Source organism: Stenella coeruleoalba (assembly GCF_951394435.1).
Source record: "Stenella coeruleoalba genome assembly, chromosome: 1".
Classification (NCBI taxonomy): domain Eukaryota; kingdom Metazoa; phylum Chordata; class Mammalia; order Artiodactyla; family Delphinidae; genus Stenella; species Stenella coeruleoalba.
Genome location: NC_137169.1, coordinates 146029665 through 146041150, shown reverse-complemented (window position 1 = coordinate 146041150; position 11486 = coordinate 146029665).

The window sequence follows — 11486 nt, the reverse complement described above, 5'->3', positions numbered from 1 at the left end:
TCCCAGACAGTGGTCATGGATTTAGTATTTGCTTTTGAGCAAACAGAGGAATGATCAAAAGTATCATAGACTCAGTAACACTTTCAAATGAATTTGTATTACTCACAAAAGCACCTAAGTGCATGTGAAAGATAGATAGTACATGTGTGTGAGAGAGGCATTTGTGTGTCAGTGAAATGAGATGAGACACTTCCATGTCTTCGTCTCTCTTCCCAGTGTGACATGGCTTTGCAGAACGTGGGTGTTTCGAATATGCACCAACACCAAGTAGGCTAAAAATATCATCATATCATGTGATTCTTGGTCTTATTTTTGTACTCTTTGAGGAAAAGGCTTTGCTTATTGGTGGTTTCCATAACTCATGGAATGTTTTGTTTTAGCAGATTGTGGATAATTCCTAAAACTATTTTAACAAATGAATTGGACCAAATAAGATCCCACCTTGTATCCTTTGTTAAAATCCTATGTTTTATCATTTTCTTATTGATTCCTAAATGACAGGGGCTAGGTCTTTATAATTCTTTTCAATAGTGCTGTGTGTAATTAGATTCTCAGTGTATGTGTTTTTGATAATGGGACCTTCAGATGATAGTACAATTTCCTAGACACCAAAGTAAGTAGACGTTAATATTTTGTTCATGGCTGTTTGTTATAGAGTCTAGTTCTGGGTGTGAGCCCCACCCTCCCTACCCCCCTTATTACAGACAGAACGGATTGTTTGATCTTCATTTGTGGAGATGTGGGATTTGTTTTCTGCCAGTGGACCCATTGCTGAGGTAATGTGACTGACAATGAACATGGCTTTGAATCCTAGCCCTGCTTCCTCCTGGCCATGTGAGCTTGGGCCAGTCACTTCATCTCTCTGAGCAGCAGTTTCTTCATGTATTAAATTTTGTTGATAGACCACATAGTACATAGGTGGCCTTAAGATAATATAGGAATTTTTATGATTACTCAACATAATTGGTGCTCAATAATAAAAATCTACCTACAGAAACACATTTGACATTTATCCAATTTTCTGAATTCTCAGCATTGAATTCTCAGGGTTGGTTTTTCAGTGGAAAGAGAAGGTCTGGTGAAGTCAGAACAAGACCATTTCTGTAAGGGAAGAAGAGCCTCTTTTGTCTCAAAAGTGTGCCTCTTTGAACCTTAGTTTCCTGATCTATAAAATGAGGATACTTTTTGAGGATTAAATAATACAGATAAAGAGCTTAGCACAGTATCTGGCACACAGGAGATACTCAGTAAACGTTGGCTAATAAGCAACAGTGCCATCATTATCAGATAGATTGTGATCTGGAGGGCAGGAGCCTTATTTTGTTCATCTCTATATTTGCACCACCTAGCACAGCACTGGACACGCACACGCACACACAGGTATATGACATGATACATGTATATATTGCAAAATGATCACCACAATAAGTCTAGGTGACGTTCATCACCATATATATTTATAATTTTTTTCTTGTGATGAGAACTTTTAATATTTACTCTCTTAGCAATTTTCAAATATGCAATACAGTATCATTAACTATCGTCTCCATGCTGTACATTACATTGCAGGTCTTAATTTATTTTATGACTGGAAGTTTGTACTCTTTTGACCACTTTTACCCATTTCACTCACCTCCCTACCCCAGCCTCTGGCAACCACCAGTCTGTTCTCTGTATCTGTGAATTTGTTTTTTGTTTTTTTTTCTGGATTCAACATATAAGTGAGATCATATGGTATTTGTCTTTCTCTGTATGACTTATTTCACTTAGCATAATGCTCTCAAGGTCCATCGATGTTGTTGCAAATGGCAAGATTTCCTTATTTTTTATGGGTGAATAATATTTATTCCATTGTATATTAGAGAGTAGATCCCAAGAGTTCTCATCACAAGGAAAAAAACATTTTTCTTTTTCTTTTTGTATCTATGGGTGTTAACTAAACTTTTTGTGGTAATCATTTCACAATATATCTAAGTCAAAAAGTCTGAGAAAACCATAATTCAAAAAGTCATGTACCAAAATGTTCATTGCAGCTCTATTTACAATAGCCAAGACATGGAAGCAACCTAAGGGTCCACTGACAGATGAATGGATAAAGAAGATGTGGCACATATATACAATGGAATATTAGCCATAGAAACGAAATTGAGTTATTTGTAGTGAGGTGGGTGGACCTAGAGTCTGTCATACAGAGTGAAGTCAGTCAGAAAAAGAAAAACAAATACTGTATGCTAACACATATATATGGAATCTAAAAAAAAAAAAATGGTCATGAAGAACCTAGGGGCTGGACAGGAATAAAGATGCAGATGTAGAGAATGGATTTGAGGTCATGGGGAGGGGGAAGGGTAAGCTGGGATGAAGTGAGAGAGTGGCACTGACATATATACACTACCAAACGTAAAATAGATAGCTAGTGGGAAGCAGCCACATAGCACAGGGAGATCAGCTCGGTGGTTTGTGACCACCTAGAGGGGTGGGATTGGGAGGGAGGGAGATGCAAGAGGGAAGAGATATGGGGACATATGTGTAACTGATTCACTTTGTTATAAAGCAGAAACTAACACACCATTGTAAAGCAATTACACTCCAATAAAGATGTTAAAAAAAAAAGTCAAATCATCGTGCTCTATACTTTAAACTTATACAGTGCCGTATGTCAATTATATCTCAGTAAAACTAGAAAAAATATTCCATTCTATGCATATATACCACATTTTCTTTATCCATTTATCCATCAGTGGACACTCAGGTTGTTTCTATATCTTAGCTATTGTAAATAATGCTGCTATAAACATGGGAATGCAGATATCTCGTAAACATAGGGTTTTTGTTTCCTTTAGGTATATTCCCAGAAGTGGAATTGCTGGATCACATGGTAGTTTTATTTTTAATTTTTTGAGGAACCTCCACATTGTTTTCCATAGTGGCTGCACCAAACTATATGCATTTAAATAAATGTTTAAGATCAACATAAGCTACAGAAGTTTTAAAAGATCTAAATAAATATTCATCATTGAACGTCTCAGTATTGCTAAGATATCAGTTCTCCAAAAAGCAAGACAACTTTAAGGAAAAAGAAAAGTTGGAAGACTTTATACTACCAGATATTAAGAATCACTATAAGCTACAGTAATTAAAGGAGTGTGGTGCTGGCACAAAGACGGGCAAATAAATCAATGGAACAAAATTGAGACTCAAGAAATGGGCCCAGGCATATAAAATTACTTGATCTGTGACAAAGAAGAAGTAGGGTAAGGATGACCATTTCAATAAAAAGGAAAGGGTGTCAAGTCAATACTTGGATACTCATATGGAAAAAATGACTTTTGACCCTACCTCATTACATGCAAACTCAATTCTATGTGGATCATAAGCCTAAATGTGAAAGGTAAAGCAATATAGCTTCTAGAAGATAACATAGGAGAATACTTTCATGACCCTGAGATAGGCAAATATTTCTTAAAAAGGACACTCAAAAATACTAACCCCCAAAGAAAAGATGGATATGCTGGATTTTATTAAAACAGAGATAAAGAAGACATCATAAAGTAAAAAGGAAAGCCACATACTGGAAGAAGAAACTTCTGATACATATATCCATATATATATCTGACAAAAAACTTATGTCCAGAATATATAAAGAACTTCTGTAAATCAATAACAAAAAGCCCAATTAAAACGTGGGCAAAAGACTCAAACAGGAATTTCACAAGAGAGGATATTCACGTGTCAATAAGCACATTAAATGGTGTTCAACTTCATTAGTCACCAAGGAAATGCAAATTAATACCATGAAGAGATATCAATACATACCCACCAGAATGACAAAAATTAAAAGATAATACCAAATGTTGGCAAGGATGTGGACTAATCTTACATATTACTGATAGGTCTGTAGATTGGTACAATCACTTTCAAAAATGATTTGGTAGTATCTACACTTAAGCTAAATATATGACCCTCAATTTAATTCCCAGGTATGTATTCAAGAGAAATGAGTATTTATGTCCAGCAAAAGACATATACAATAATGTTAAAGCACGTTTAATCATAATAGTTCTAAACAGAAAACAACCCTAATGTCCATCAGTCAGATAAGTTGTGGAACATTAACACAGTAGAATACTACAGAGTGATGAAAAAGAGTAATTACTATATGCAAAATAAGGATGAACCTCACAGATGTAATGTTGAGCAAAAGAAACTAGACACAAAAGAGTACATGCTGCATGATCCCTTTTATAAAAAGTTCAAGATAGGAAAAGTAATTGATGATGATAAAAGCTGGAATAGTGATTACCTTTGAGGAGGGCATTAACTCGTATGGGATGTGAGGGAGCCTTCTGTGGTGGTGACTGACAGTAGTCTTATAGCTTGATCTGAGTAGCTGAGTGGAATAGTTAAGATTTGTGACCTTTACTCTGTATATATTATACCTCAGTGAAAACAAGCAAAAAGAAACTAGTAAAAGAGCAATAAACCCAAAGAAAGCAGAAGGAACTAAAAAGATAAACAGGTTAAAGAAGGGAAAGCAAATGAACAAAACACCATTAGAGTTAATTAATAAAGGCAAAATTTGGTTTATTTGAAAAAGTAAATGAAATAGACAAACTTGGCCAGTTTAAATTAGGGGAAAAAAAAAAAGAGATGAGGAAAAGGATGTATAATAAAGAATTTGGCTAGTCTATGTCCCTGGTTCCTGGAAGGTGACCTCTAAACCCTTGGAATTTGTTATTCATGGTGGGCTCCTGGGACTACCCCCGAAGGTTTATGCTAATGAGGTGGTTGTTGGTGGTCCCTGGATAGTTGATGCTAATGAGATGACTCAGGGTGGGGGTTGGCTATGCCAGAAAGAGCCACTGTAATATTAGAGGTCTGTGACATTGATCCAAATGATAGCAGCCCAACCTCTGGGGATGAGAGAAGACTGAAGATTGGATTCAGCCATGTGAGCAGTGATTCAATCAAACATGGCTACATAATGAAACCCCAAACGAAAACTGAACACTGAGCAACCCAGGTGAGCTTCCTGGGTTGGCAATACTCCATACACACCTAGCTACACCTCGATACCAGGAGGGTAACACATCCCTGAAGATGTGGAAGCTTTGTATTTGGAACCCTCCCAGTCCTAGATTCTGCCCTATGTGTCTCTTCCTTTGGCTGGTTCTGATTTGTATCCTTTCGCTATAATAAAACTAACTGTGACACTTTCCTGAAGCTCTATGAGTCTTTCTAACAAATTATTAAGCTTAAGGATGGTTTTTCATTTGGTGTGAGGAGTCTTGGGCAGAATTAGTCTTAGACAACTGTGCCCTTAACCTCGAGTTTGGCTAACCCCAGGTAGAGGACAAAGAGTAATTTGGAGGGCATTAAAAATCCTATTCACAAGGGAACCCCCCTACAGTGTTGATGGGAATGTAATTTGGTGCAGTCATTATGGAGAACAGTACGGAGGTTACTTAAAAAGCTAAAAATAGAGCTACTATATGATCCAGCAATCCCACTCCTGGACATATATCCAGAGAAAACCATACTTCAAAAAGGTACATGCACCCCAGTGTTCATAGCAGCACTATTTACAATAGCCAGGACATGGAAGCAACCTAAATGTCCATCAACAGAGGAATGGATAAAGAAGATGTGGTACATATATACAATGGAATATTACTCAGCCATAAAAAGAATGAAATAATGCCATTTGCAGCAACATGGAAAGACCTAGAGATTATCATACTAAGTGAAGTCGGAGAAAGACAAATATTGCATGATATCACGTATATGTGGAATCTAAAAAAATGATACAAATGAATGTATTTACAAAACAGAAACAGACTCACAGACTTAGAAAGCAAATTTATGGTTACCAAAGGGGAAAGGTGGGGGGTGGGATAAATTAGGAGGTTGGGATTAACATATATACACTGCTGTATATAAAATAAATAATCAACAAGGACCTACTGTATACCACAGGGAGCTCTACTCAATACTCTGTAATCACCTATATGGGAAAAGAATCTGAAAAAGAATAGATATATGTATATGTATAACTAAATCACTTTGCTGTACATCTGACACTAACACATTATAAATCAACGATATTCCAATATAAAATAAAAATTTAAAAAATCTTATTCACAATAGCAACAATTATAAACCACTTAGGAAAACAATCTAACAAGAATTTTCTAAGACCAATGTGACAAAAACAAAACTTACTAAAGAATACAAACGACCTAAGTAAATGGAAAGAGAAACCATGTTTCTATTTGGGTTGGCCAAAAAGTTCCTTTGGTTTTATAAGTAAAAATAAAAGACATATTTTTCACTTTTATCAAGAACTTTATTGAACAGCGTATTCACCGTTTTGTTCCACTACCTTCTGCCATCTTTCAGGCAACTTCATAATTCCATCTTCCCAAAACTTTTTTTTTTTTTTTTTTTTTTTTTTTTTGCAGTACGCGGGCCTCTCACTGTTGTGGCCTCTCCCACTGCGGAGCACAGGCTCCGGACGCGCAGGCTCAGCGGCCATGGCTCACGGGCCCAGCCGCTCTGCGGCACATGGGATCCTCCCAGACCGGGACACGAACCCGTGTCCCCTGCATCGGCAGGCGGACTCTCAACTACTGCGCCACCAGGGAAGCCCTTCCCAAAACTTTTTATCTTTTTGAGCAAAGAACTGTTCCAGGTGCCTTTTATAGTCTTCCAGGGAATTGAAATTATTTCCATTAAGAGAATTTGTAAAGACCGAAATAAATGGAAATCCCAAGGTGCAATGTCTGGTGAATAGGGAGGATGAATCAGAACTTCCCAACCAAGCTCTAACAGTTTTTGCCTGGTCATCAAACAAACATGAGGTCTTGCGTTATCCTGATGGAAGACTATGCGTTTTCTGTTGACTAATTCTGGACGCTTTTTGCCAAGTGTTGCTTTCAGTTGGTCTCATTGGGAGCAGTACTTGTTGGAATTAATCGTTTGGTTTTCCGGAAGGAGCTCATCATAGAAGACTCCTTTCCAATCCCAGCATATACACAACATCACCTTCTTTGGACGAAGACCGCGGCCTTTGGTGTGGTTGGTGGTGTTCATTTCGCTTGCCCTACGATCTCTTCTGTTCTGCATTGTTGTACAGTATCCACTTTTTATAGCCCATCACAATTTGTTTTGAAAATGGAACGTTTTCATTATGTTTAAGTAGAGAATCGCATGTGGAAATACGGTCAAGAAGGTTTTTTTCGCTTAACTTATGTGGAACCCAAACAATCAAAGCGATTAACATAGCCAAGCTAGTGCAAATGATCTTCAGCGCTTGATTTGGGTATTTTGAGTATGTTGGCTCTCTCCCGCGTGGTATAACATTGATTGTTCTCAATTAATGTCTCGATTTTATGGCTATCAACTGGTCTACCCGACTGTGGAGCATTGCCCAGTGAGAAACATCCAGCACGAAACTTTGCAAACTACTTTGCCACGTCTGATCAGTCACAGCACCTTCTTCATACACTGCACAAATCTTTTTTTGCATTTCAGCTGTGTTTCAACCTTTCTTGAAATAATAAAGCATAATAGGCCAAAAATGTTGCTTTTTTCTTCCATCTTTGATATTAAAATAGCTACACAAAAATTCACCAATTTTGATGTTTTTTTAAAAATGCACCCTGATATGACAGCTGTCACAATACAATCTAACAAAACTAAGCGCTACTAGAGCCATCTTATGGAAAAAACCAAACTTTTTGGCCAACTCAATATTGGAAAAACTCAATTTTAAAAAGATAGTAATTCTTTCCCAGATTTATAGGCAAATGTAATGTAAGCTGATCAAAATCCCAACAGGTTGTTTAAAAAGTGAAATGTGGTCAGCCTATTCTCAAATTCACCTAGAAGAGAAAAGGTACAAAAGTCAAGATAGTTTTAAAAAGGAACAATGAGTTCATGGACTGGATGACAACACCAATGCCAATACTACCCAAAGTGATCTACAGATTCAACATAGTCTCTATCAAAATCCCAGTGATGTTTTTTGTAGAAACAAGAGAAATCCATCTTAAAAATTCATACGGAATCTCAAGGATAACTGAATAAACAAAGTAATATTGAAGAACAAAGTTTGAGGTCTTACACTTCCTGATTTCAAAGCTTATTACAAAGCTACACTAATCAAAATAGTGTGCAACTGGCACAAAGACAGACAATAGAACAATGGAACAGAATAGAGAATGAACCCAGAAATAAACATGTACATGCTCAAACGATTTGCAACAAAGGTGCCAAGATATTCAATGGGGAAAGGACAGCCTCTTCAACAAATGATGTTGGTTAAATTGATATCAATGTACAATATGGACTGTTACCTTACACTATACACAAAAGTTTACTCACAATGGATCAAAGACCTAAATGGAAGAGCTAAAACTCTTAGAAGACAACATAGGGGAAAAGCTTTATGACACTGGATTTGTTAATTATTTCTTGGTTATGGCACCAAAAGCATAGACAACAACAACAAAAAATAGATAAATTGGGCTACCTCAAAATTAAAAACTTTTATACATCAAAGGACACTATCAACAGAGTGAATTGGCAACCCACAGAATGGGAGAAAATATTTGCAACTCATACATCCGATAAGGAATTAACATCCAGAATATATAAGGAACTCCTACAATTCAACAACAATAACCAAGAAATCCTGATTAAAAATGGGCCGAGGACTTGAATAGATATTTCTCCAAAGAATATATACAAATGGCCAATAAACACATGAAAAGATTTCAGTACCACTAGTCATTAGGGAAATGTAAATCAAAAGCACAATGAGATACCACTTCACATCCTTTGGGATGGCTACTATCAAGAGCCAGAAAATAACAAGTATTGGTGAGGATGTGGAGAAATTAGAACACTGTGCACTGTTGGTGGGAATGGAAAATGGTGCAGCCACTATGGAAAAGAGTATGCCATTTCCTCAAAAAATTTAACAGAATTACCATATCATCCAACAGTTCCACTCCTAGATATCTACCCAAAAGAACTGAAACAGGGACTCAAACAGATATTTGCATACCCATGTTCATAGCAGCACTGTTCACAATGGCCAAAAGATGGAAATGACTCAAGTGTCTATGGACAGATGAGTGGATGAACAAAATGTGGTGTTATGGACTGAATGTTTATACCCCCCCCCCGGCCCCCACCAATTCATATGTTGAAGCCCTAACACCCAGTGTAGCTGTATTTAGAGATGGCACCTCTAAAGAAGTAATTAAAGTCATGTGGATGGGAGTCTTGATCCAGTAGGATTAATGTCCTTATAAGAAGAGACATCAGAGAGCTTGCTCTCTCTCTCCACACATGCACACCAAGGAAAGGTCATGTGAGGACATAGCTAGAAGGCAGCTGTCTGCAAGCCAGGAAGTGTTCCGCAACAAGAGAAGCCACTGCAATGAGAAGCCTGCACACTGCAACAAAGAGTAGCCTCTGCTCGCCACAACTAGAAAAAGCCTGTGTGCAGCAATGAAGACCCAGCACAGCCAAAACAAAACCAAAAAAAGTAGTAGTTAAAATGGTAAATTTTATGTTATGTATATTTTACCACAATGAAAAATAGTAAAAATATAATAAAAATTTAATTAAAGAAAAGGAAAAACGAGGACTGACTTGCTCTACCAAGTCTCCACATATAACTTTACAGCTTCTAGACATGTGTGGTGTTGGTCCTGCTATAGAGAAATAGATGCCTAGAACAGATTGGAGTTTAGTAAACAACAACAATGGCCTCCACATCAGTGGGGCAATGGTGGGAGAGCGACTGGGCTGGGGGTGGCCTTGGGCATCTGGCTGTCTGCACACTCACACTCCCCGCCTAAACTGCCTCTATTCATAATCAGCACGTTGCCCAGTGCCCTGAGTTTCATTGCAGGCTGGCTGGGGGTATCTCCTTGAACCTAACTGAACTCTGGAATGAGTAGGCTGCTGGGTGGCAGGCAGTTCAGCTGAGCCACCCTCAGGAGAGGTTTGCCCCACTGGTTTGAAATGCCACCTTCAAATCCCAACCTAGCAGCATTCAGTCTTCATTTATGTCAGGGGAGAGTTTTTCATAATTTTTTCCAACCCCCTAGAAGAAGAGTGGGAGAGATGGCATTTGATGGCGTTCGGATTTGATGGGGACAGCACCATGCCCCGTGCTGCAGCCATCAGACCACGGGCCCCTTGCCTAGAGCATGGCAGCGGTTCCCATTGCCGCTGGAGGGAGCAGGCTCCCTGGGAGCTGGCCTGCGCTCACCTCTCCAGCTTCATCCTAACCATTCTCCCTTTGTCGGTCTGTGGCTGTGGTCATGATGAACATTTAGTTTCTCTAATGTGCTTTTTTCCTCTCTCACCTCTGTGCCTTTGAACGGTATTCTCTCTAATAAAAATACAATTCCCAGTTTAGTGCAGTGGTTAAACATGCGAATTTCCAAGTCAGACAGGCTAAGTTCAAATCTTGGTTCAGTCCCTTAGTAGCTGTGTGACTTTGGACAAATTACTTAACTTCTCTCTGCCAAGGTTTTCTTGTCTGAAAATAGGGATAATAATAGTAACAACACCATAAGATTGTCAAGAGAACTGAATGACTTCATATATCCAAAGTCCTTAGAAGAGTGCCTGGCACCCGGTAAGTACTCTACAGTAAGTACTAAGGGTGTTAATTACTCTCCTCTTATTCGGTCCTGACCTGGATAATGCTTAACCGGTAACAAGCTTCAAGTCTCTTCTTAGAAGTTATTTCCTTAGTGGCCTTCCCTGACCCTTAGTTCTGGTCTCCCTGTTTCAGGCTCCAAGAGTATTCATCTATTCTTATATTCATTCAGAAAGTCATTTGCTCTTTCTTCAAATGTTGAATATTTATTGAGAAGTTTTTCGGTGGTGAGGGCTGCATCAGGTGCTTGGAATACAATAGGGAGTAAAAACAGACCTGGTTCCTGCCTTCATGGAGCTTACAGTCTAGTGCTGCCCCTTTACAACACCCACTATACCCCGACCACACATTATTGTAACAGGCTCTAGCTGGATATCTGCTGGACGTCTGTGCCAAGCTGGTGGGGCCTAGGACCCGGCAAACATTTATTTATTCTTATGAAATGAATAAATGAATGAAGTGGCTGAAGCAGGGAATCAGTCCCTTGGGTAGCTGCCCATCTCCAGGAGTCCACTCTTAAAATGTAGGTGCCTTTGGGAGGCATCTAGTGTTGTTGGTCTCTGACCTCATAGAATTAACGGCATAGAGATGAGAAAGTGAGACACCTGCTGGGGTGCAGGTGAGGTCTGACAAGGATGTGGGTTTATTTTGGTTCATGAGGAGATGGGGCGAGGGAGGGATGTGGGTGGGGAGGGAGAAGAGAGACTGCTCTAGTGCATGCAAGAGGTCCTGGTACCTGTTGGGGGGCGGGTAGGGATGTCATAGGGGCCTCTAATCCTAGAGGGGAGGAAGACATGGGGGA